Below are 21,645 nucleotides of genomic sequence, written 5' to 3'. Positions count from 1 at the left end.
GCTACTAGCCTACTTTTTGTTGATCTTTCTTTGATATATGTATACAGGGCGAGTCAAAAGTCCTTGGACACCTTCATAACTTGGAAGATTAAAGGGAAAATTGAAATGTGATGATGGGAGCATACGTTTGATGTGTGGCCGCAACTTTTGGAGTGAATGTCATTCGTGGCCGCCATCTTGAAATCCACCATTTTGGATTCAAGTCATTTTTTTAAATCGGAGGGGAGGTGTATGACACATCAAATAACACTCGGTATTTAGTGGTGTAATTTGTTTTTGTCTATCTTGTACCGTTTGGAAGTTATAAATGTTCAAAGTTACCTTGATACTGACTCATGTCTCTCTTTGTTCCAGCTGATATAAAATGGTATTTAGGTAATTTCCCAACTTAGAAAATTAATAACGTCCAAACAGTGCAAGATAAACAAAAACAAATTACACCACTCAATTCCAGAGCTCAACCGAGTGTTATTTGACGTGTCATACACCCCCTTCCCACATAAAAAAAAAAAAAAACCTTTGGATCTGAAATGGCGGATTTCAAGATGGCGGCCATGAATGACATGCACTCCAAAAGTTGCGGCCACACATCAAACCTATGTTCCCATCATCACATTTCAATTTTCCCTTTAATCTTCCAACTTATGAAGGTGTCCAAGTACTTTTGACTCACCCTGTATTTAATTTGATTATGTACTTATTAATGTGAGTTAGAGCGTGTTTATGGTCCAGCCGTAGGAATATATATTTAATTTCAAGTATTTAAGGTAAGTCCAGGATTTCGAATATGTTTCATTATCAGAATGAGATTTTCACTCTGCAGCGGAGTGTGCGCTGATATGAAACTTCCTGGCAGATTAAAACTGTGTGCCCGACCGAGACTCGAACTCGGGACCTTTGCCTTTCGCGGGCAAGTGCTCTACCAACTGAGCTACCGAAGCACGACTCACGTCCGGTACTCACAGCTTTACTTCTGCCAGTATCCGTCTCCTACCTTCCAAACTTTACAGAAGCTCTTCCGCGAACCTTGCAGAACTAGCACTCCTGAAAGAAAGGATATTGCGGAGACATGGCTTAGCCACAGCCTGGGGGATGTTTCCAGAATGAGATTTTCACTCTGCAGCGGAGTGTGCGCTGATATGAAACTTCCTGGCAGATTAAAACTGTGTGCCCGACCGAGACTCGAACTCGGGACCTTTGCCTTTCGCGGGCAAGTGCTCTACCAACTGAGCTACCGAAGCACGACTCACGTCCGGTACTCACAGCTTCTGTAAAGTTTGGAAGGTAGGAGACGGATACTGGCAGAAGTAAAGCTGTGAGTACCGGACGTGAGTCGTGCTTCGGTAGCTCAGTTGGTAGAGCACTTGCCCGCGAAAGGCAAAGGTCCCGAGTTCGAGTCTCGGTCGGACACACAGTTTTAATCTGCCAGGAAGTTTCATGTTTCATTATGTTTGTAAGTGTACGCTGGCAAGGAGTCATGGAGGGAGCGCTCTAGCCAATCACAGCGTGTTACTAAGAGAGACATATGGAGGTTGAGGAGGAGCATCATTTCGGAGAGGACACGACGCAGTTTTGGAAGTGCGTCTGTTCTGGACAGTACGACACGAGTGAGTGCTGGACGCGAACAGTACAGCGCGACGGACGCACAGTCGGCGGAAAGACTTGGACAGTGAAGCAGTTTGTGCGTGGTTGCGGAGAATAGAAATGTTTCGGAGTGCCGTCCTGTGCTCTTATGTGATTTCCGTGACTTCTGCAGTGAAGACGTAGTGTGCGTTCAGAAGTGAATATCTCGGGAGCTATGTTGTTGTTCATGACTAAGTACGTGCAGTAGGAATCTATCCCTCTTATTCATCTTATATTTTATTTCATTGATGGACCATCGACACCAATAAGTGTTTTGCAGAAATATACGGCATTATCAAAAGTACTTCTGCTGTCGTACTCATCATTTAAAATCTTTAAAATAGTACCTGCAGATTTTATTTAATTCCAGTCTTTCATTTATAGATGTGTATGTCGCGCTCCAAATTCGCAATTGTCGAGTCATAGGAACCTTCGACCATTCGATTCATGTGCTTATTCATATTGTCTACTGTAGACTCAGCAGTATTTGGCCTGTAATGCGGAAACTACGTATCCCCTAGATATCGAAACCAGCAAAAACTTTTAATATTTCAACTCTGAGTCGGAGGGTGCGTAGTTATTGTGAAAGCCCGAAGCAATTTGGGAAATGCTTCAAGAAACTCAATTGCCTTCACGTTCAGTGCCATCAGTGAAGTTGGTATTACGGCATTGAGGTTTTTTATTCGTGGTTAAGATGTGGGCTTCTTATCGACTTCAGAAAGTGCTAAGTGCGAAGGTCATGAAAAAAAAATTATAGCATTGTGTACTGCGTACAGTAGAGGAACAGGTCGGAGATGATGTTTATTTATGTCAGTATAAAAATCCACCCTGCCACAAAGCACCATCTGTGAGGCTACGATTTGCGGATAATAACATTCCAGAACCCAATGGAACATCTTTGGGATGAGTTAGACCATCGAATTCACTCCAGACCTCAGGGTCCAAAACTACTACCTTCCTTGGTTTTCGCTGCTGAGGAAATTTGAACTCCCACTCCTCCAGTGTCATTTAGACACCTCACCGAAAACGTCCGTAGTATAGTTCAAGGCGTCATAAAGGCGAACGGTGGACACACCTCGTTTCAATGTCCAGTAATAGGTATCCGGACGCTTTTCATCAGATAGTGTAGTGCCCTTCCAACGTTCACTCGAAAACTAGCCTTCCACTGTGAGCAGCAATGGCCTTTGTAAAAGAACCGATTGTCAGATTGTGATTTAGATTTAAAAAGGGTGACCTCTGTTATTACATATTGTTACACGTCTGCGATTGGTACAACATTCATTGCAGAATGTTCGACAGTCCTCAATGATACAAATGCAAATTGGGCAACTTCTTACAAGGTATGGTTATAGGCACGTCCAAACAGAGGGATGGAAAAACAATTAAAATCGCTCAAAAGAGGAAAGGCCGCTCGACCTGATGGGATACCAGTTCCGTTTTACACAGAGTACTTGCTCCCCTTCTTGCAGCGGTGTACCGTAGGTCTCTAGAAGAGATTGGAAAAGGGCATCATTCCCGTTTTCAAGAACGGACATCGAACAGATGTGCAGAAATATAGATTATATCTCTAACGTCGATTAATTGTAGAATTTTGGAATATGTATTATGTTCGAGTATATTGACTTTTCTGGAGACTAGAAATCTAGTCTGTAGGAAACAGCAAGGGTTTCGAAAAAGACGATCGTCTGAAACCCAGCTCGCGCAATTCGTCCACGAGACTCAGAAGGCCATAGACACGGGTTCTCAGGTAGGTTCCGTGCAAGGCGATCGATACAGTTCCCCACAGTAAATTTTATTGAACAAAGTAAGATGATATGGACTAACAGACCAATTGTGTGATTGGATTGAAGAGTTCCTAGATAACAGAACGCAGCACGTCATTTTCAATGGAGAGAAGTCTTCCGAAGTAAGAGTGATTTCAGGTGTGCCGCAGGGGAGTGTCGTAGGACCGTTGCTATTCACAATATATATAAATGACCTTGTGGATAACATCGGAAGTTCGCTGAGGCTTTTTGCGGATGATGCTGTAGTATATAGCGAGGTTGTAACAATGGAAAATTGTAGTGAAATGCAGGAGGATCTGCAACGAATTGATGCATGGAGCAGGGAATGGCAATTGAATCTCAATGTAGACAAGTGTAGTGAGCTGTGAATAAACAGAAAGATAGATCCCTTATCATTTAGCTACAGTATAGCAGGTCGGCAACCGGAAGCAGTTAATTCCACAAATTATCTGGGAATACGCATTAGGAGTGATTTAAAATGGAATGATCATATAAAGTTGATCGCCGGTAAAGTAAATGTCAGACTGAGATTCATTGGAAGATCTTAAGCAAATGCAGTCCGAAAACAAAGGAAGTAGGTTACAGTACGCTTATTCGACCACTGATTGAATACTGCTCACCGGTGTGGGAACCGTACCAGAAAAGGTTGATAGAAGAGATAGAGAATATCCAGCGGAGAGCAGCGCGCTTCGTTGCAGGATCATTTAGTAATCGCGAAACCGTTACGGAGATGATAGATAAACTCCAGTGGAAGACTATGGAAGAGAGACGCTCAGTAGCTCGGTAAAAGCTTTTGTTGAAGTTTCGGGAACATACCTTCACCGAGGAGTCAAGCAGTATATTGCTCCCTCCTACGTATATCTCGCGAAGTGACTATGAGGATAAAATTAGAGAGATTAGAGCCCACACAGAGGCATACCGACAACCTTTCTTTCTACGAACCATACGAGACAGGAATAGAAGGGAGAACCGATAGAGGTATTCAAGGTACCCTCCGCCACACACCGTCAGGTGGCTTGCGGAGTATGGATGTAGATGTAGATGTAGAAACACGATAGCTGCTTTCTATTATTGTGTCACTTTTCCATGTCCATATATCACGATGCGCTGACTGTATAAATCGATCTGCACAATCGATCTGCACATGCACACCACTTTAATGCCAAGACTGTCGTCACCTGCGTCACGTGACCGCCTAGCACTAGCTGTACAGCAACTTGAGTGATCCCTAAGCAGCAGCGTGCTCTGTTGAGCGGATGACTAATGCTGTGTGTGAGTGGCGAGAGCTTGGAAGGCCTCGCGGGTGCAGAGGTGAACGAGTGTAGCCTTGGACTGCGATCTGCTATCCGACTGATGCAACGATAAGAGGCTGAACAGTTTTATGTGTACTAGATGACTGTGACTGAGTGAAAACTACTGCGGGACATTCTGGTTATACGTGATGTAGTGCTAAGGAAGTGAATAGCAGACTTAAGTACAAATAGGCTGATGAGTTTCCGATAGGAGGTGTACTATCATTTGAATACATTACCAGCTCGATGGTATAAAGAGTGTATCAGGAAGAATGGTCAGTATTCAGGAATCTGACAAGAACGATCATTTGAAGCAAAAAAAAAAAAAACTTTATGTTGACGTAGGATCTATTCCGAATGCTTTTCGAGATAGAACACATTTAATGTACATTGCTATTTTTTTCTGTGTTATTCAGTACACTCTCATTATTTATAACGCATACAGTAGCGTAGAGGAAGTCGATACGAACAATCTGATATGCGACATTTGTGATCTATCTAGTCGGCAAACTACCTCAAATTGACCTACAATAACCACGAGCGCTGCAGCGCATGTCCGTCACGCGAAATTTTTAATACTCTTTCGCGCTTTTCGCGCAAACTATTAGTCCTAGAGATAAAATGAAGAAGAGCTTTTCGTAGAAAAATTATGTAGTTTAATTTTGTACTGCAACACAATTTCGCTACAGGCAGCAGTTTTGGAGGTAGTAAAGAGAAACTTTCAAACTTGACGTTAAATATATTCGCTGTCAGAAACCGTTCACAATAGTCAATACGTCCATACGAAGTTTTTTTTATTCCTGTCATATCCCTGAATACTGATCATTCTTCGTGGGACCCTTTCTACTCTACTAATGACAAAGAATGAGTTTGGCTTAAAAAGGATTTTGTAGATTCATTCTATGTATCTATCTTATCGCATTGCCCGCTTTAATTACTTATACATTTTTGTGTTACTTCATGTGTGCACTAAAACAATTGTGCGTACTTAGAATAATTTATGTACATATCACGGCAGCGACATTAATTCCTGTACTGCTTCCCCTCTCTCATTTTTCCCAGTAATTAATCAAATGCACACAATACGATTTTATCTTTTACTCAATGTCCCTTTTCCTCTTTCACGATTTAATAGTTGTATTTATTTACTTAAGCAACCAATGGCCAGGCATTCATCTAGGACTATGTCTGTTTAATAATTTTCGTGACGTTTTGGTTGCACGAGTGGCTGGCGTCCAGTGCGCCACCTGATATTGAGGGTGACTCTTTGACAATTTCAGCCACTCGTCTAGGCGAAACATCAGGAAGATTATTACACAAATTTCAGCAGAAGATATCGAGACGAAAGCCACCATTAATTACGACAGCAAGTAGCCACAAAAGCCTAAACAATTTTGTAGGTTTCACATACAGACAGGAAACCTGAAACACGCCATATCAAAATCAACCTTGGGGATCATGTTTCGTTTTGATAACGTTTTGCATGAACATGATGTTGCTTTTTCAATAGTAATCGAAATCATACATTAACTGATGTCTGATTTCAGACTGCAATTGCTATATCATAATTTCTCAATAAATAAAAATTAAGTGTTCATAACTGTGTGCTTAACTATTTGAGAACCCAGTATGAAGTAGCGAAGAAGAGGTATTATGATATATATTTTTATACTAGCCATCATAGTCTTATTGTTCTGCATACACATATGTTCATCTGCTGTGTACTAATTATTTGTTTTTTTATCATGAGTGGCTATATAGTTAACTATTTTTGCATCTGTATCATATGTTTTTTAATAGAAATTTTAGGGGCTGAAACCTATTCTCAAGTTTTCTGCGATTGTGCTCAACACTGGTAAAGAGAATTTGATATTTCCGCATCAGTTCTTCATTCCATAGTGACGACATTTCGTTTTACCATATGAAAGAAATCTCGCGCTTGTAACACACTTTCCAGAGACAGGATTGTGTCTAAACCTCTGTTGGTGTTCAGACCAGTCCCTTTACAAAGAAGTGAGAGAAAAAAAATTGAAATTGCTGTTCCAATTATAGGTTCAGTTGTAGTAGTAACGCGAGTGCGCTCCCTGTTACTAAAAAAACGATGAATTTATCTCAATTGATTATGCATTAAAAGCAATTTTCTGAAGCCATCAGTAACCAAAGATAGCTTGTTTGGGGCACAAGACTATCAAACGGGTGGGACGGAAAAATTTCTGGATTTCTATTAATTAATAGAAACACAAATAAATACCATCCGAACAGGTCTTGAAGGCCCAATGGCACTGACCGTCCGCCGTGTCATCCTCAGCGGGAATGCGTCACCGGATTCGTGTAACGGCGGGGCACGTGGTCAGCACAGCGTTCTCCGGGCCATTGTCAGTTTTCGTGAATGGTGACGCTACTTCTCAATAAACTTGCTCCTCAACTGGCGTACAAGTGTTGAGTGCACCCCGCTTGCCAACAGCGTTCTGGAGGACCCGGACGGTGACGCATGCAAGTGCTAGCCAAGCTCGCCAGCGCTTAGCTCGGTTATCTGACGGGAACCGGAGTTACCACTGCTGCAATCCTGTCGCATGTATTAATTTATAAATTACTCAAAACGGCGTAAAGCTGCAAGTGATTAAGTGGCCGTTGGTTTCAGAAATACACATCAAGGCGGCGGTTGCGTGGAGGGGCACCAGCAATACTAAGACCAAACGCCTGGTGTCACCGAAGTACCACCAACCAGTGCGTGGGCAAGCCGAAGGGCCCGTCGGACTAAAGCCTAGGCGACCATCGGTATTCCCGCCCCCACTCATGTTTTCAGCAGGGGCGTTTTGCTCTCTGGGGGGAGGGGGAGTAAACAGTAAGTGAGGAAACGAAATTCCAAACTACTGAGAGACGCCCTCTCGGCACTCGGTCTCAGTTCGCTGTAGGTCTTACTTGATGACCGGCAGTCTCGCGATAGTAACCGCCATTTTTTCCGTTGTGTGTCCGTCTCCATCTCCTTGGAAACAACCATGCACAGTTACCTCCAGTTTCTATAAAGCTATACGCGATAGAACAGCTATAGCAAATACTGAGGGATCATCCTCGTGGTTTTACCAATGCTAAATCGGTAACCTCGTCGTGGTGCTCCGTCCGTATACTCGCAACGTGTTCCTACTTTAATTTGTGATCCGAGTCCTGGAGTTCGTCTCTGTTAAGCTGCATCAAAATTTCTCTCTGGCGGCTGAGGTATTGATGCCATCTTCGAATTTTATGTCTTTTAAGGCACTTGTGGCTTGGCCTACAGCGAGTGTGCGTATCGCCCACGTAGTCAGAAATTGTAGACTAAATAGCTACCACCTATTTGCACCAAGAGTGCCTCTAAGTTCCATGTGTTTAGGTGAATACTCCTGTTTTTCGTTTAGCTGCCTGTCCGCCCTATTCTCTTCCTACTCAATTAATCTCAATCAACAACGGAAATTTCTGCAGTACGAGAAGAAGAACCCGACGCTATCACAGTTCAGATATCAATAGAACATCAGATGGGGTGGTTCTAACTTGATGGTAGGGAAGACTACGACAAGCAGAACTCACTAATTTCTTTCATTCCAACCCCTATGAAGCCAATACAAGCAAGCTACGCGCTTCATTGTTAGCTGTTGATTCCCAACTGGAGAAGTACTTTCGCTCCCCAAACCTGCACTCAGTTTTCCCTCCCTCCATCTCTCTCTCTCTCTCTCTCTCTCTCTCTCTCTCTCTCTCTCTCTCTCTCTCTCTCTCTCTTTTCTTACCCTTCCCATCATTCTTTGGTCTCTATCTCTCTTTTCTCTGTCATACGTCTTTCTCTTCCCCTTAACCTATCTCCTCCTCAGTCTCTCCGTTTCCCTCCACCTTCTTCTTAATCTTATTCTCTCTCTCTCTCTCTACTTTATATATATAAAATATGAGTAGGAGAGAGAGACAGAGAGTTAGTGAGAGAGAGAGAGAGAGAGAGAGAGAGAGAGAGAGAGAGAGAGAGAAGGCTTCAGAAAGCACGAGTACGAAACTACAGCGTTCTTGATGTATGCAACCCGCACTGTTTCTCGGTCAGGCGAATTGCAGACCATACGGCGTTGGCTGCAAATCTAAGATTGATGCGAACGGGGAGCAGATCAATAAACGTGTTATGTAGCAGTAAAGCAGATACGCATACACAGCTACGCATGGCATTCTTCAGTCCCTGTTGCTTCTCCATATCCACACCAAATACCACTACCTACAAGGGAGAGAAGTGGGAATGCTTTTCGACAGCATACATCTTTCCAACTGTGCAGATATTGCCATCCACTTCTTTACATTACTAAGCATATCTTCTCTTGTAAGACATCCTCAATTAAGATATTAAACTAGTCGACTTTAATGTAATATGTCCCAGACAGCGATGACCATCATAACAATAATTACTGAGAGACTGCGTCTGAAACTTGATATGCACACAGTTGTGGACTACACCACAACTGTTGGAATAGAAGTAGAAGAACTAACTGTGACTAAATATGTACAATAGGTCTGCATCTAATGTATGTTCTTCCTAAATATGTGAGTGAGAATACTGCTTCAGTGCAATACGTGAAATAGCAGCTCACCTTTTCGATTAAATTACAATTTTCGGTACGGATTTGTCACGAGCTTAGCGACTTTCTGCGTTCTTAAGTACAGCTTTCACAGATCCGGAAGTTATTTTGAACATCACAGTGTTTTACTAGGCAGGGTGCTGATGGAGGTGGTATGCCGTTGCTCCCTGCGACTTCTGAAATGGCTTACACAGCCAGTTACAGGAACACATACAGTTCAGTGATGACTATGAATCGTGGTACAAGTGGATATTTTCACGTTCACAAACACTGCCAGAGGTGAACGAAGTGAAAAATGAAGGACAAAATACTTACGGCTAAGCAGGCATCAAACCCGAGACTTTGGGATCCGTACGCAGGCAATTTGTAAACAAGCCATTTTTTAAAAAACTAAAATCATTTATTACACTGAAAACAATTAATTAAGAGGGGCGTTCAACAAGTAATGCAACGCTTTCTTTCTGAAAGCAGATTCGTTTTATTCAGGATTCCAATACACCGTATTATTCCTCACTCTTTTGGTTACAAAACCCTACTTTTACACATAATCTCCGTTCCATGTGATGGTCTCACGTTACCCTAGTATTCCAACTAGTGGACGAGTTGGTCAGCATACCAACAGAGACGTCCAACTCAGCATTGAAGTGTTTGATTGTGATAAGGCGGTCACCTCTAATGAGAGTGTCCGCACGTTCCAACATTTATGGAGACACAGGTGTGTGTCTATACTGGGAGGGCCAGTATGACGCCATGATAGCACTCCAGTGGTGGACATCTGAACCAACGTCTTGCTGCATCAATAATCTCCCCTTCATCCACGTACTGCATCCAGCGAAGTGTATCCATCATTGGACCAAAGAGATGGAAATCGGAACGTTCGAGACCCGGACTGTAGGGTGAACAACGAAGAACAGCCCAATGAAGTTTTGTGAGCTCCTCTGATGTGCGCAGACTTTCGTGAGCCCTTGCGTTGTCGTGGAGAAGAAGAAGTTCGTTTGCATTTCTGTGGCGACTAACACGCTGAAGTCATTTCTTCGATTTCCTGAGGATAGCACAATATATTTCCGAGTTTACCGCTGTATCATGAGGGAGAGCATCAAACAAAATAACGCCTTCAGAGTCCTAGAGGACGGTCGCTGTAAGTTTACCGACTGAGGGCGCGGCTTCGAACTTTTTCTTCGGAGGAGAGATGGTGTGGTGCCACTCCATGGATTGCTGATTTGTTTCCCTTTCGAATGTGATGAACTCACGTTTCATCGCTTGTGACGGTGTTCGACACACCATTCAGTATCCCAACTGGTGGACGAGTTGGTCAGCACTACCAACAGAGACGTCTGGCTGAGCAGCGAGGTCTTTGATTGTGATCCGGCGACAACGTCTAATTAGAGTGTCCACAAGTTCCAACATTTCTGGAATCACAGCTGTGTGCGACCTGCCGGCACATGGGAGATGCGATAGGTCAACGCGACCTTGCTGCGATGCTGAAAGACGCCTCGTCCAGCGACTCACCTTGCTTTTGTTCACTGCCAAGTCTCCGTGAACATTTTGCAAGTGGCTATGAATATCTGCGATGCTTTGGCTTTGCACCAAAATAAACCCAATGACAGCTTGGAAAGCACCTTCATTAGACATGCCATTTTGAAGGCTACGTATGGCACCGCCAACTGTCGTAACATCAGGAAATTATAGGGTCTGAAACGGAAATACTCCACAATGTCCCATAACAAATTCCATACGTTTTCAACAGAAAATGACTGTAAAAAAATCTATTGGATAGCCCTCGTACAACGTTGTACAAATGTTGATGTAATGCTAATCCATTATCAATCCGCTCTTCAGATTATTTATATTAAGCACGGAATTAATTCATTAAAAATGAAAGAAACAGAAAGAAAAAATAGTTCAGAGTTAGCTCAAAGTATACTGCATATTATCTCTATTGCACTTGCATATGTAACTTCAAAACAGACTGTTTTTCAAATTTCTGTGATTTCCCCCCGTCTCGTTCCATCAGATGACGTGTCACTTGACTGAATATGTCTCTTCACCCTCATTTACAGTTTTTTATTGTTTGGCGTGAAACACTGAAAAGGGGCACCAGATAATTATCATACTAGTATTTTCCCAGCAAGAAAGACCAAATATGAAAGCAAAGCAAAGAGGAAGGCTACATTTTTAATAGATAAGAACGTAAACAGTATAGTTTTTGTAAAGAAAACTGTCTCAACAGTGAAAGAGTCAGATTTATATGAAAGAAAAAAATAATCTTCGATGTTCCTTGGGACTAACAATGTTCTGGCGACAACACTTTCCCCGTTTTTTGAGAACTCAGCTGTGTGGAGAATTTTCCAAATGTTTTTCAAGTTCATCCACTATGAGATTTCTTTGGTCATTTGTAAATTAACTCCTCATTTGCTATTTCCTTAATTCTGTTTTCATATTTCGACTTTTACGAAAAGTATAGTGCCTAACAACCTTTCTCACACTATACGGCTACCAAACTGCCCTGAACAGAACACCCGATTTTCACGCCGACTCCTAAAAGAAAACGCGAACTTACAACAGGCGACTATTAAAATACCAGGTGCACCGCAGTAACTAACTTGCCATAAGTAATTGATTAAGACAAGGAAGTCTATCGCGTTAATGAAGGTTAAGAATGATTTGATGAAGTTCATCATTGCAATCGCTGGGCAGCCATACACGTCACTTCAGCGTAACTGTTCCACACTACACCGACGATCGGTCTTACATACACTTGTCTGACTAAAAAAATAAAGCACCCAGACGACATGGTCGAGACGATGTAATTTCGCACAGGTACTCAACATGGGCGGTTATGTTCCAATTCTATACGACAAGTGAACGGCGACCAGAGTGGATTCGTGTTGTTCGTATTTAGTGTTGGCACTGGACCTGGGCCAGCCGATGTGACCGAGTGGTTTTAGGCGCTTCAGTCCGAAACCGCGCTGCTGCTACAGTCGGTCGCAGGTTCGAATCCTGCCTCGGGCATGGATGTGTGTGATGTCCTTAGGTCAGTTAAGTTTAAGTAGTTCTAAGTCTAGGGGACTGATGACCTCAGATGTTAAGTCCCATAGTGCTTAGAGCCATTTGAACCGGATCTGGTACAGTATTTAAGGGGGGCAAGAACTGCATCAGATGTTGAGTGATCACTGTGAAAGGCACGAAGATGTCGAGTACTGGTGTGGGACCGCACCTGTTACAGCTTAAAGGTCGCCTTATTGTGGGACTCCATTTGGTCAGCTGGTCGAATCGTGCAGTATCCTGATCTGTGGAGCATTCGCAAGTGACAGTGGTGCGATGTTGGACTGCATCGGAACAGGTTCCGGTGAGCCACGTTTGACCATCACAAGGGAGGATCGTTGTGTTGTCCACTAAGCAGATGGTAAACTCAACACGTCGGCGCCTGCCATCCAGGAGCAAGTAATGGACTCACTGTAACATTCTGTGTCATGGTTGGTCCAAGACTATCAGTACACCGATTAAGAAAATAATGACCTATAACACAAACGGCTGCGTTTGGAGTGGTGCCGCAGCCGGGAACCATGGACTGCTGATGAATAGCGCGTATTGAGTCCAGCGATGAATCGTAGCTGGTCACGACCTGGAATTACTATCGACAACGAGTATGGCGGCGACCTGAGGAGAGGTCCCATCCTTCCAGTGGTTTGGAGCCACCGGGAATTACAGGTCACGGCTGGTAGTGATTAAGGGAATTCTGACGGCACATCGGTGCATCAGCAATATCCTCCTTCCTTATGACTGTGTGACTTCTGATGTGACAGTATCGCTGTGCAATTTTTCAACAGAACAATGTTCGTCCACACATGGCAAGTATCTCTATGAACTATCTGCGTGATGTTGATACACTGCCAAGTCTATCAAAATCGCCAGGTGAGTACACGATACAACATGAGTATGACCAGCTCAGACCTTAATTCTCTCCCACTGCCAATATCCAGGATATGAAGGACCAGTTACGACAGTTGTGGGACAGCTTGCCATTTGAGAGGATGCAACGGTTCTATGACAACCTTCCCAACCGAGTCACTTCACGGATCCAGGTAAGTTTCATTTCGTTTCCTTATCTCCTGGGTGCATCGTTTCTTTTCTCAGACAGTCTACCATGTCAAGGCCTGCAGCGACTCTTTCTCTTCGCTTCATTTTGTTCGTTATTCGACGTAATTTCTCGTTGACGTCTACACACCTTACATAAACAATACACCTGATTTGAAACATCCTGGCAGATTAAAACTGTGTGCCGGATGGGGACTCGAACCTGGGACCTATGACTTCGCAGGCAAGTACAGTAGCGACTTCTTCTTTTCTTTTCTTTTTTTTTCGATGTTGATCGTTGTGTTTGGTCGTTGCGGACATCACATGACATCCGTTCAAGTTCATTGTTGATCCTTACACACAGTTCTTTATTGCAGAGGCCAACCAGCTCTCTGACCGAACACGCTAAGCTACCGTGCCGGCAACTGAGCTACCCAAAAATGACTCACGAACCTCCACAGCTTTACCTGCATCACTGTCACATTTTCTACCTTCCAAACTTTACGCACGTTCTCCTGTGTATTTTTCCCTGGCTGTGACTAAGCTAAGTCTCCGCAACAGCCTTTCTTCCAGGAGTGCTAATCGTACAAAGAATGCAGGAGAACTTCTGTGAAATTGGGATGGTAGAGATGAGGTACTGGTGGAGGTAAATCTGTGGAGTGGGTCGTGAATCGTGCTTTGGTAGATGAGTAGGTGCAGCCTTTTCCTGCGAAACATAAAAGTTCCAGGTTCGATTCCTGGTCCGGTACACAGTTTTAATCGGCCAGTGAGTTCCAAGTCAGCGCACACTCCGCTGCAGAGTGAAAACCAATTCTGGAATAGACCTGATCAACAGTTTGCTGTAGCACCACATTATAAATGCATTTTCATTTCTGCATTGCTCACTACCCACGTATCCATACAGAGCTGTGCTGAAAGAAAGCTATTCTAGAATTTTTTCTGGTCTCATGGTTTATAACTTCGGATGTGCGTGGTTGCCTCCTTTTTTTAGGGAACCTCATTTCCTTGCGCAGTCCTTGCTGTTACATCCTTCTCACGCTTTCCTTCCTCGTCTGTTCTACTCGCTAGACACAGCAATTCGTTTATATCTTCAAGAGTCTCTTGTACAAGCATGTCCACCTGCTACACAGACCATCACTTTAGCTTTCATTTTCGTTTTCTTTACGTGCGTATTAAAATCAGCAGCCAGTACTCACTCAATTTAATTAAGCCAATGATGGCGATGGGTTAAAAAGGATGTCCTACTTCTTTCTTCAAGTGTCAGAAATCTGTTCGTCGCTTTCTCTTGTTCACTAACTCTGTTGTCTGTAGTTTACTTTTATTTGACGTCTCCACATCTTTTTTGTCTACCTGTCGATAATTTCCGTTCAAAAATCGTTCAAATGGCTCGGTGCACTATGGGACTTAACTTCTGACGTCTTAAGTCCCGTAGAACGTAGAACTACTTAAACCTAAATAACCTAAGGACATTACACACATCCATGCCCGAGGCAGGACTCGAACCTGCGACCGTAGCGGTCGCACGGTTCCAGGCTGTTGCGCCTAGAACCGCTCGTCCACCCCGGCTGGCGATAATTTATGTATTAGTCGATAAGTCACTATTATCTTAGCCATTCTGTTTTCATTCATTCTTATGACATAAACTCTCCATTTATATCTGTAACCCTTGATCTGTTCATTTATGCTTTTAAGTAGTAGTTATTGTTAAATTGTTGTATTCTTACTACAACAGATAATGCATATCCAGCAGCTCTTCTTAAAAATCTGATTCCCGCAGCTTGTATTCTTCGTACATTGCCAGCAGTTATTGTCTAAGTCTCAACGACAAAGTGGTTACCCCCGGTAGCTGAGTGGTCAGCGCGACAGAAAGTCAATCCTAAGGGCCTGGGTTCGATTCCCGGCTGGGTCGGGGATTTTCTCCGCTCAGGCACTGGATGTTGTGCTAATCATCATCATTTTATCCCCATCGACGCGCAAGTCGCCGAAGTGGCGTCAAATCGAAAGACTTGCACCCGACGAACGGTCTACCCGACGGGAGCCCCTAGTCACACGACATTTACATTTAACGACAAAGTATAGCTGTTTCAAAAGATTAATTCCTTAATAGAACATATCTTCAGTGTACGACATTGTCAGTGTCCGAACTCCTGAAAAATCTTCTAATGCCCTTGACAAGATATTATTTTTTAATCTCAGAACATGTCCAGAGTTAAAACGAAAAGAAAAGGAATCAGATAATAAAATGTTCTAAAGCGATTCGATCTACAACAACTAGGCAAAGAACGAAATGCATTTCAGAGTAAACGTTCCTATATTTTCATTCTTAATTACTGTAAGACAGAATCACAACAAGCAACAGCGAATGGGAGGCAAGAAAGAACAGGTTTCTACATCCTGTACAGTCAGTAACGACAGCGAGCCGAGACGATACAAGAAACAAAATGCATGACACGGTAAATCAAAGGAAAATTCCGTCTACTACGAAGCACGATGTAACCTAAAGAGTCCCAGGATCCGCAGCGGAAGAGGCAGCAAAACAAATGAATGTATTAATGACCGGCGTTGCTGCACATCAAGTTTTCCACAACTTCCGCTGTATTTATGACTCTGCAGTTAGGGAACAGTGAAGTATAATGGGAGTATCAACAAGACTGGCTAAATGGGACTGAAGTGACACCGAGATTGTGTAATACAACGGCATAGTCAAGGTCACTACAAGACCGTAGCTGTGGCGTTCCTGCGAAATTATCGGTATTAAAATCTGCACGGAATGCGGTGTGCGATAGTATTTACTGTCCAACATTTTATGAAATGCATGATCCTTTTTCAACAAAATACTGGTTCAAATGGCTCTGAGCACTATGGGACTTAACTTCTAAGGTCATTAGTCCCCTAGAATTTAGAACTACTTAAACCTAAGTGAGCTAAGGACATCACACACATCCATGCCCGAGGCAGGATTCAAACCTGCGACCGTAGTGGTCGCGCGGTTCCAGACTGTAGCGCCTAGAACCGCTCGGCCACCCCGGCCGGCCTTTTTCAACAGAATCTTCCAGTTGACTATATCGTGCAAAAATGTAACACACTGCACATGAATAGAGTAAAGCAAAGTTCCGCGTTCCGGCACTGACGGGTAAGTCGCATCCGACAGAACGCCGGATCAGCCTGTGCAAATGGGGTTATCTGATGCGGAATGGAGAGGTATGTGGTCAGCACACCCCACTCCAAGTCGCCTATTGCTTTCTTGACCTTGAAAATACTACCAATCGATCGAGTAGCTCCTTAGTTGGCCGCAAGAGGTTGAGTGCAGAGTCCAGTACCAGTCTCCTCACCATGGAAAAATCTCTGGCAGTACCTGGAATCGAACACTGGTCCCCCACATGGTAGTCAGCCAGCTGACCACGCAGCTACGGAAGAGGACAAATAGGAGGAAGAATTCATTGCTATTCTGTGAATCACAGAAAACAGTAACAATCGTAAAATATCTAAAAGTAATCGTCTGAAGTGACCTACAGTGGATTGTTCATATTTGTCATGTTATTGGTCAAGGGCAACAGTTGCATTCCACTACGAAATTTTTTTCTTTCAATATTCGCAAAATTGAAACTTGTTTAGCGGGTTCCAGTAACGGTCCAACCTCGATTATTTAAAGAGCCGATCTCACATGTATAAAAGCGTTTCAAACGATTGACTGCTTCACAAACAGTTAATAAGTTAAGCTAGTTTTTCACGCACCTCAGTATTTATGACGTCATATTTCCTGAGCTTTGTGTCGTACAATGATATAATTTTGCAAGTACATTCAGCGGTATACAGTATATGTATACTGTCTGCAAAATGTGTTGCGAATAGAATTAGTAGTAAAGAAGTAATAAATTAAAACGTCATGCCTGATGTCAAGGTTTTACTGAGCGAACAGCGAAAACGTTGTAAGCCAAGAATTCCCAGACTTTTATCATTGCGTGCCATTTGACACATCAGAAGCGTTTACACTTTTTAACGAAACCTCTGGCGGGGAGGAGGAGGGGTACCGGCGAAGTTTGAGCGACGACTTCGCCAGGGGTGAGGAACGAACGACACAAGGCGTATAATTATCGCCACCTTGTTTAGTGTTGACAACACACATACGGTTTTTGGGTCATGCCGATCGACTACTATGTGTTGTCGAAACACACACAAGTAATAAGGCGAGACTCACCAGTTGTGTGAGATTTTCCTTCTTTTGCAATTATAAAACGAGCCGGGATGGGGCTTTTATAAAATTTGTAGCAGTATTAATAAAATTTGCAACGTATTTGGTTTCTTTTTGACAAAACGCAAATTTCCTTCGAAACAGTCAATAGTGTTAGGAACTTTGATGACGTTTTGATAAAGAAGGCTTGTTATTTTGATTTTAAAGCGTTTCTAAGCGTACAACTCTTTAGGGAACTGGTTATGACTTGTTATTGTACCGGTCATTATTCTAAAGCCAAATCATATTTCATCATATTTGCGGTTAGGAGTTTACTTGTGCCAGTACCTAGTCTCCTACGTTCCAAACTTTACAGAAGCTCTCCTGCGAACCTTGCAGAACGAGCTACTGGAAGAAGTAAAGGTGTGAGGATGGGTCGTGAGTCGTGCTTGGGTAGCTCAGTTGGTAGAGCACTTGCCCGCGAAAGGCAAAGGTCCGGAATTCGAGTCTCGATCCGGCACACAGTTTTAATCTGCCAGGAAGTTTCAATTAAAGTAGTGTAGAGTCAGCTCATTGTAATAAGCGTACTCCGGTTCGAGACGTCAGTTGTCTTTGTATCACGATGTCACTTAACGTAACGCCCAAGGAAGCGACAATAATTACAACAACAAACCGTTCACTGCTTAATGACTACTGCAGCGCAACACATTAGTAAACAGCGTAAGTTGGCAGTAGTTGCAAAGCGGCACGAAAACTTTCAGTTTCCTCGCCGTCGTTTTACTTGACAAGTAAAGAAACACAGGAGAATAAATTTATTTCTACCGGTACGTGTTTTACTTACAGCTACGCGCACGAGCTGTAGTGTCCCTATGTACCACCAGTAGTACCCGTACCATAAGCTGGGAACCCCTGAAGTAGCGATGAACGTTTCTTCGTTCTTTCATTATTTTTTGGTATTTTGTAGGGCACGTGGGGTGTCACCTAGAAAAAATTTCGAAAATGTTTGGAATTATGTGTAAAGTTTGTTACAAGTCGCAAAGAGCTATCCTTTTCAAATGCTGGATCAATATAGTCTGGGTATTTTGCGTGGCGTGAGATTTGCTGCCTCGATACGTTTAGATAGTTTCCAACTTAAATAATTTAGTCTATAGCTATTTTGTCTAAAACTGACATGGTGAGACCGTGGCTGTATACAATTAATGTAGGTTGATTCTTACAAAGAAGAAAACAGCAACCAGCCACTATTAATACTGCTATTTATTTAAGTAAATAGCGCCGTAACCGGTTTCGAACTGAAAAGTTCATCTTCAGACGGCTGTTCACAATATTTATAAGACGCACTTTACATAATTATAAGTTTTTGATATTTATGCTTCCACTGCAGCGAAATATTCTTGGTGTGTTGGTGCCCTACGGTAGAAAACAGTGTTATAAGCGTCCACAATAGCTGGGAAGTTAGCAGACATTTACATTAACCACTTAGAGCACACATGTTTTAAAAAAAAATTGTCGTATTCCGTACTACATTAATATAATTTCTTCTGTCACATTATTCATGTACCTCATGTATATGTTGTTGTTGCCTGTTTATGGCATATTATTTATACAATACCATGTAAGTAACATTCATACGAACTTGCCACCACATTTTTCCAATTTAATTGTAATTAACGCTCACAGAATATGGTATGCTGACAATGTAACATTTATTCTTTGTAATATAAATACCTGTACTGTTACCTTGATTCTTTTAGGGAAAAAAAACATGTGTCCACTGTCAAATTTAAGCAATGTTTATATTGTAATAGAAGCTCATTGTGTTTCAATTTTCATTATGTTATGTCTGTTCTTTAATAACATACTGTGAAATCAAACAATCTGTATATTGGAATATCTCTGATAGAGAACATCTCTGGCACTGTTGTGTTTGTAAACGTTCAATGTTTGTGTCAACACATGTGGCAAATACTTTTTGGTGTGTGTGTGTGTGTGTGTGTGTGTGTGTGTGTGTGTGTGTGTGTTACTTTGCACAATATGGTCATTTTCAAATCAAATAAGTGCCGCATATACTATACAATATTTGAAAAATGCAATCCTGCAACGTCGCAAAAAAATTTCCGCGGAATTTTCGATGTAGGTACTGTAACCACTTAACCTCACATATTTGTTTACTCTGTATTTCATCGTTTGGAGGTTAGTATGTTCACATAGGACGCTTATAACATTGTTTTCTACCGTAGGGCACCAACACACCAAGAATATTTCGCTGCAGTGGAAGCGTAAATATCAAAAACTTATAATTATTTAAAGTGCGTCTTATAAATATTGTGAACAGCCGTCTGAAGATGAACTTTTCAGTTCGAAACCGGTTACGGCGCTATTTACTTAAATAAATAGCAGTATTAATAGTGGCTGGTTGCTGTTTTCTTCTTTGTAAGAATCAACCTACATTAATTTAGTCTATGACAGGATGTTAAATTATGAAATTCGGTCAAATATTTGTGTGAAATACTGAAACGCAAACTTCTGTTGGCCGTGGAAGTCGCTGGATAGGTAACCTGCACCTGGGATTGGCTGATCGAGTGACCGTTTTAGCCGTTTAGTGATATACCGACTTTGACTGTCTGTTCCTTATCAAGAGCCCATAAATATTGCTTGGCCGATGGCTGCGTAGAAACAAGCTTGGAGTTAGCGTTTTATTGAGGCTGCTACCGGAGCAATCAAATAGTGACGGTCAAAATCGATATAACCATTAAAGAATTAACGTAAACGTTGAAATAAATAAATTGTGTATGGTAAAGTGGAGTAACTATATAAAACTGAAGAAAATGCATTTCCAATGTTTAACACCTAAGCTGCTATTTATTTGCTGGCTGACTAGTTTCGGGTTTGCGTACTTTCACAAGCCACCTACTACAGAGAACAAAATTTGTTATGAGTAGATGTGGCGAATGTGTATACTAACGGTATAAGGGATAATATGGTTCACATGGTAACTACTTACGTATTTTCTATTTAGGATGTGTTTGGTGTGAACAGTTCTGTTTATCTTACAACACTTATATGTACCAAAGACCTGCGCTAAAAGACGTCATATTTTTAATTACTCCTTACCCTCATGTTAATGTATGTGCATAATACATATATTTTTAATTGTCTTATCTCTGTCAACCAGCATTATGTAATTCACGTGACAGCTATCTACATCTACATCTACATGACTACTCTGCAATTCACATTTAAGTGCTTGGCAGAGGGTTCATCGAACCACCATCATACTATCTCTCTACTATTCCACTCCCGAACAGCGAGCGGGAAAAACGAACACCTAAACCTTTCTGTTCGAGCTCTGATTTCTCTTATTTTATTTTGATGATCATTCCTACCTATGTAGGTTGGGCTCAACAAAATATTTTCGCATTCGGAAGAGAAAGTTGGTGACTGAAATTTCGTAAAAAGCTCTCGCCGCGACGAAAAACGTCTATGCTGTAATGACTTCCATCCCAACTCGTGTATCATATCTGCCACACTCTCTCCCCTATAACGCGATAATACAAAACGAGCTGCCCTTCTTTGCACCCTCTCGATGTCCTCCGTCAATCCCACCTGATAAGGATCCCACACCGCGCAGCAATATTCTAACAGAGGTCGAACGAGTGTAGTGTAAGCTGTCTCTTTAGTGGACTTGTTGCATCTTCTAAGTGTCCTGCCAATGAAACGCAACCTTTGGCTCGCCTTCCCGACAATATTATCTATGTGGTCCTTCCAACTGAAGTTGTTCGTAATTTTAACACCCAGGTACTTAGTTGAATTGACAGCCTTGAGAATTGTACTATTTATCGAGTAATCGAATTCCAACGGATTTCTTTTGGAACTCATGTGGATCATCTCACACTTTTCGTTATTTAGCGTCAACTGCCACCTGACACACCATACAGCAATCTTTTCTAAATCGCTTTGCAGCTGATACTGGTCTTCGGATGACCTTACTAGACGGTAAATTACAGCATCATCTGCGAACAACCTAAGAGAACTGCTCAGATTGTCACCCAGGTCATTTATATAGATCAGGAACAGTAGAGGTCCCAGGACGCTTCCCTGGGGAACACCTGATATCA

The 21,645-nt window shown here is 42.4% G+C and overlaps 1 protein-coding gene and 1 non-coding gene across 2 annotated transcripts in view; one reads left to right on the top strand and one right to left on the bottom strand.

Annotated features, from left to right (window-relative positions):
• Window positions 1–21,645, bottom strand: part of LOC126282335 (uncharacterized) — a 636,605-nt gene that overhangs the window by 112,467 nt on the left and 502,493 nt on the right. The gene's annotated exons all lie outside the window — the stretch shown is intronic.
• On the top strand, window positions 1,338–1,412 carry Trnas-cga (transfer RNA serine (anticodon CGA)). The gene has a single exon. It is a non-coding gene; the product is annotated as a tRNA-Ser (tRNA).

Source organism: Schistocerca gregaria, chromosome 7, assembly GCF_023897955.1.
Source record: "Schistocerca gregaria isolate iqSchGreg1 chromosome 7, iqSchGreg1.2, whole genome shotgun sequence".
Classification (NCBI taxonomy): domain Eukaryota; kingdom Metazoa; phylum Arthropoda; class Insecta; order Orthoptera; family Acrididae; genus Schistocerca; species Schistocerca gregaria.
This window is presented reverse-complemented; position numbering and strand designations above follow the sequence as displayed.